Raw genomic sequence first — 6,569 nt, forward strand, 5'->3', positions numbered from 1 at the left:
TGGAGAAAGTTGTTACAAAAGTTGAGGCTAAATTCCAATTGAGGTAAAGTTAGAATGCCCTGACCATCCATGGAGATGTACAACTGACTGTCAAGCCTGCCTCATACCTGCCCCAGCTCTCTCCTGGCTTTTGTGCCAGCCCTTGGACCTAAGACCTGTTTGCATCTGTCTTCTTCCCAGAAGCAGGGCACCTTGGTTTGGTGTTCTGCGTGCCGGCCTTCAATGGTCCAAGTTCCTTGTTTTTCGCCATGAGCTCCTTTGGCCGCCATCATTTTCTCCCCCAGGCAGAGAAAGAATCCCGGCCTAGGTGTAGGCTCTGAGCTCTCCTCAGATCCTCACAGTAAATTGCCTTTTCAGACTGAAGAAAACTTCACATTTGGTTCATTTACAGGGTAGAGGTTATTGCTAAGTCAAATGTCAAAGGAAAGAATGTTCTGCAGAATTCCTAAGAATCACTCCAGTTTAAAGGAAATAACTCTCCAGGCTCCGACAATGGTGAAATGACTTAAGTATACACTGAGTACAACATGGATTGGATTCCTAACAAAAGTAGAGCCATGTCTTTCAACAGGTCCTATCTACATCTTTGCCCTTAGCAATGCATTTTAACATCCTGCCCACACAATAAAATAAACATGGGCTTGAAATTGAAGCAAGGATAAAGAATATATTCATTTACATTTCACGTTCTTCCAAAAATAACTCAAGGTAGAGTATCATAACTATTCCCAATTGCCTTAGTAGTGGGAAGCATGTAACATTTACCAAGAACTGAAAATTTGAAGTGAGCTAAATATCTGAGTGAAATTAACTGTGAACACGGCCTCAAAGTATTCAAATATTGATTTTCACTGCAAAGAAATACTGTTCCTTGCCTTACAAAATTAATTAAGCTCTGTGTTAATTAATCACTACGCCTCTATAATGAGAGGCTGCCAATCACACTGTCAGATTGTTTACAGCTAAAATCCTAGCCTAAAATTCATCTGGTTAATGATCTAAGTTAAATTTAACCCACATCTCAGGACCTCAAACAAAATGCCAGGTCACGATGCTCTTAGCTGTAAAACCCTGTGGGTGCTTCTTTGCATGTGCACAAAAATAGGTAATCCTAAGCCTTTGGACACACAGCTGAAACCTCACTGGAACTTTCTAGACTAAGAAATATATATACATATAATTTATTATATATAAAAATACATATTATTTATATAATACATATTATATATATATTATTTCTCTTTCCTTACTGAGAAATACATTTGATAATTTTCTACTGTCAAATATAAAATTACTAAAGTAGTTGATATCTTCATAGCTAAAAACTGTTTCAAAATTGAGACAAATATAACATGGATCTATGATAAATATGAACGAGGGTTTCATTCATAGCATGGTGTGTGTGTCTTTATGCTCAAGAATGAATTTTGATCTTTTTAGCTGCTAGTGATTTTTCTTCTCTTTTACCTGTGTTCTTTACACAGCACCAATTTCCTGGAAACAAAATTCAAAGATTCAAAGAAAGCTCTCCTAGGAAATGTTCCTCTCACTCACACTTTGGACTTTAGCAGCAGACTAAGCAGCGTCCCAGCGTGGCTTCCTGGGTGAGACTGGATAAGCCTCCCTGTGGGAGTAACGAGGTGCCCACGGATGGAGATCGCCGTGGCGCATGCATACCTCGGGCACTTCCGTGAGTGAGGAAAAACATGTCCTTAAGTGCTGCATTACTTTTGGCAAGGAGGTGTCCTTTCTCGAGGTTCCCAAGGAGCAATGGCCCAGGAAGGAGGGGGAAGCTAGGGAAAATCACAGGGTACAGCTGACTGGGAACTGGCCAGTGCCTGCGGTCAGAGAGGGTCAAGAGGCTCCCGGCCAGGTGCCACAGCCAGGCAGAGCCATCCAGATCCAGGTCAGGCAGTGGTGTTGACAGAACTGCTCAACAAGGAAGCCACGTGCCACACACGACTATCGTGATGTACTTAGTTTTGACTGAGTTGTGGTGGAAGTGTAAAATATAAGCCAGATTTCAAAGATTTAGTATAAAAAGGGGCATATATGAGCTCAGTAATTTTATAGTGATTATAGATAATGATATCATGGATATAATGGGTTAATTAAAATATTATTACAATTATTTTCACCTTACCCTTTATCTTAATGTAACCACTAAAATGTTCTAGAATGTCTATGTGGCTCACTTTGTGTTCCATGGAACAGCCCTGGTTCAGGGCCATAGGCATTTTCTTTTTTTTTTTTTGCTTCTTCTTAGTACATGTTTGCAGTAACACAGTTTCAAATAATCTTGGGGAGTGCTTGTGTGCATATGAAACAGCTTAGTTCTGTTTTTTAATCTCCTTCCTTCCTCCTTTCTTCCCTCCTACTCAAAATCCTCCCCTTTTCTGTATTTTAGGGAAGGGTCTACAGGGTGTTCAGGGTCTCACTACTAGATCAGTCTCATAGTGATTCGCCTGTTTACACCCTCCCAAGAGCTGGGATCACAGGCCCGGGCCACCATGCCTAGTCACAATTGCCACCTCAGCGTGCCGCAGGGGTGGGGCTGGCATGGCAGGCCCGGGGATCAAACCCTGGCCCCTGCACCTGCTTGCAGATGCTTTAATCTGCTGAGCTATTTGGCTGACCCTGTTGTCATTATTATTATTACTATTATTATCATTAATTCTTGTTATTTTTATTAATCTTAGCTCAAGGTTATGACATATAATATTTACATTCATTGAGGTTATTAGGTTCTTGTACATGGCAGATCTGTATTCCTATTTCCCCTCTTGGATCCCTTTCCATTAGCAAGAGATCTATCCTCTGTCTCCTTCTATCCATCCTTTATTGTACTTTCTGTTTGTACTTTGCTTGACTCACATAAAACATCCAATGTCGTGCTTAGACATGTGGGTTTGGTTACTTTAGCAGTGTACGCAGACATTGGCTGTGAGCCAAGCCTTTGACTGTCTCTAGAGAGAAGGCAACCTGCAGAGGGCCTGCAGCTGGCTGGTACCATCAAGAGCAATGACAACTGTACTTCCCTTCCCACCCAGGCACCCGACCATGTATGTCCTCATCTCCACGACCAAGCTTTCTCATACTCAATTGTGCTGGCACGGACAGTCGCGGTATGTACTCAGATGTTTCTCCCAATCACCAATTTAAAGTTGAAAGCATCCTTGCGGACAAATCTAACGACACAGCCATGGTTCTTAGACCAGATCCGCAGTAGCTCCTGGAAAATGTGTTCAAAGTGAAATCCTTATGCTTCCTGCCAGTGGCACTGAGTCAGAAATCAGAGGGCTGGTTTCCAGCATGCTGTGCTACCAAATCCTTCCAACCACTCTGAGGCACACTGAGGTTGACAGTATTTGCTACACTGAACAGAAGAGTTCTCAAATAAAATATAGGACACTCAGGTACACTTCGGTTTGAGATTAACAGAAAAAAAAATTTAGTCAATCTCGAAAACTTCTTTGTCATTGATCTGAAATTCAAATTTAATTGAAAATCCTATATTTTTGTTTGCTCAGGCTGGAAACTCCACATAAGAACAGTGGGCCTCGTCCCAGGCTCTAAATTAGATTCACCTGGTGGTGCGAAGGGGCTTTGCTAGCAACTTCTGTGGTGACCAAACACCAGCCCATTCATTGCGATTTAATTAGTCTGTGGTGTCATTGGAACACACATGTTCTCAATGCCTCCAAGTAATTCACATGCGCGGTTAAACATTATTACATTAAAATAATGCTTTTAATCCTTAACAGGTATTCAAATCATCTACGGCTCTTAGTTAAATGCAGATTCTGATTCAGTAGGTCTGGGGTGGAGTCTGAGATGTAATGTTTGGAACAACCTCTCAGTAAAATGGCTGCTTTTAATTAAAACAGCACATTCTGAGGAACAAAACAGAGATTTCAAAAATTAAGGCACTAATATATGGTAAAACACCACATGTGAGACTGTCTAGACTCCAATAGGGAGGAAAATGTTGGAGTCAAAATATAATGAGAAGAGTCCAATTAATGTGACCACTTAAAAAAATGATTTAAAAAACCTGATACACAGGAAAAGTGTTATAAAAGTGGTGACATTTAAATTCTTTGCTTTAAAATGTTACACTCTACTTAAAAATTGGGCTGAAATGTTTTTTAAAATAGTCAGAACATGGAGCTAGAAATGCAGGTATTAACATAACAAAAAATTACAACCTATGACACTCATTTTGTGACCAGAAAGCAGACAGAGGCTAGAGAAACACCAAGAAGATTGGTAGTAAAATCTGTCAGAAGCATTTGTTAAAGAGACTATCTTTCTTCCAGTAAGCATGTTTGGCCCCTTTGTTGGAGATAAGGTGGCTGAGTGGGTTTGTAGAGGCTTCTACATCTTCTAATCTATTCCACTGATCCTCAGGTCTGTTTTGTTGCCAGTACCATGCTTATTTTATCATAGTAGCTTTGTAGTATAGTTTCAAGTCAGGAATTGTAATGCCTTCTGCCTTGTCTTTGTTGCCCAGGATTGGCTTTGCTATTCTAAGTCTTTTCTTTTTCCAAATAAATTTTAGGAACAATTTCTCTAGGTCTGTGAGGTATATTGGTGGTAGTTTGAAAGGGATTACATTAAATCTGTACAGTAATTTTGGGAGTATGGCCATCTTCCTAATGTTGGTTCTTCCTATCCAGGAGTAGGGAATATCTTTCCACTTTCTGAAATCCTCTATGATCTCTTTTTTCAGAGTACTGTAATTTCCATTGACTAGATCTTTGACGTCTTTAGTTAGGTTAATTCCTATGTATTTCATTTTCCAAGGTTCTATTGTAAAAGGTATTGCTTCTCTAATTTCTCTCTCAGTGTGTTTGTTGTCTGTGTAGAGGAATGCTATTGACTTTTGGGTATTGACTGTGTATTCTGCTTTGCTGCTGAATTTGTATATTTAATCTAATAGCTTCTTGGTGGAGATTTTTGGTCTTCCAAGTAAAGTATTATGTCATCTGCAAATAATGACAGCTTAACTTCTTCTTTACTTATTCTTATCCCTTTATATCTCTTTCTTGTCTCAGCAACGGCTGTGACGCATCCACATGGCTGACACTGACAAAGAATCTACAAACTGCGGGGCAGGGTAAATCCTGAGGGAACTTGACTGACCTTGTCAGATACAAAAGTTACATTTCTTGTTATATAGCTCTTGCTTTATCTTAGTCTTAACCATCCAGCAGAAAAGTATAAAAACAAGGTATCAAAAGTAAAGCCATATTAATATGCTGAACTGTAAAAGGCTTAAGTCAACAACTTCTGACATTGCAAGTCCTACAGATAACCCACTACTATTATGGACTACTGGACTATATTGAATTATTTTGCTGGATTTATGCACCTACAATACTTAAATGGCAATGGAATATCCATCTCTGACAAAACTAGACAAAAAATGGGATAAAAATGAAGGACTATTTTGTATACAAAATAGTAAGGATAGGTATAGAGCTACTTTCTCTTAATTCAATAGGAAGAAAGATTTGTATAATTGTGTTTGAACAGGATAGCATGTCTGCATCTTATACTATGAATAACCACTTCTAAGACAACAATATGCAATGTATTAATTATTGAAACTGTGCTAATAATCGGTTTTGAAACTGTCTCATTGCTATTTGTTTCTCAGCAAAATTAATTTTTAAAAAATCTGTCAGAGCAGAGGAAAATGCTAATGGAACCTGAAAACAGTACCTCCCAGATCCGTGGTTTGTAAGCAATAGCCCAGACTTATGCCGGAAAGACACCTGGCAAGAGTTTGCAAAAGTGGACAATGAATTCAAGGCTTTGGGAAGGCACTTGGAACAATATCTGTTTAAGTTATCTACTGCTATGTAACAAACTGCTCCACATTCAGTACCTTAAAATAAAAATGGGATTTTAACCTGTGAGTTCTCTCATGAGAATTCAGATGGGTTTTGCTAGGGGATGAGACAGCTGCACCTCTCAAAGGAACAGATGCCTTTCTTAAGCCTCTTGGTATCCACACCTTTGTGTAGACTGCAGGAGGAACTGCACAAAGGTGTGGACGCCAGGAGACATGAGTCACTGTCAGCCTTTACCATAAAATTTACGGTAGCTGAGAAATATCAAGTCCTTTATTCACTGGACAACAGAACGGGAGTAGAAAAACAAATAAAATTTAGCCAGGCGCAGTGGTGCACACCTGTAATTCCAGCATTCTGGAAGGCTGAGGTAGAAAGATCATAAGTTCAGGCCCAGCCTAGACAACTTAGGGAGACACTACCTCAAAAAATAAATTTGAAAGAGAGTAAGGACATAGCTCAATGTGAAGGCCCTGAGTTTAAGCCCCAGTACTGCCAAAGGGGAGGGGAAAAAAGAAAAAAAAAAAGAAACGTTAGTAGATTGCTGCTATATTTTGCAAGCTCTCAAACTTCATCATGAAAAATATATACTTCATTCATAGGTCATGGGGAGCCATTAAATATGTATGATAGAAATGTCCAATACATGCATGAATAATCAGTTAGTGTTCTTAGACAATAGACTACAAAAATAGTTCCCAAACAGAATTA

The 6,569-nt window shown here is 39.4% G+C and overlaps 1 pseudogene; it reads left to right on the top strand.

Annotated features, from left to right (window-relative positions):
* Nucleotides 1–3,060: 3,060 nt before the first annotated feature.
* Nucleotides 3,061–6,569, top strand: part of LOC105742161 — a 90,792-nt pseudogene continuing 87,283 nt past the window's right edge.

This window comes from Octodon degus, unplaced genomic scaffold (genome assembly GCF_000260255.1).
Source record: "Octodon degus isolate 3935 unplaced genomic scaffold, OctDeg1.0 scaffold00003, whole genome shotgun sequence".
NCBI classification, from domain to species: Eukaryota; Metazoa; Chordata; class Mammalia; order Rodentia; family Octodontidae; genus Octodon; species Octodon degus.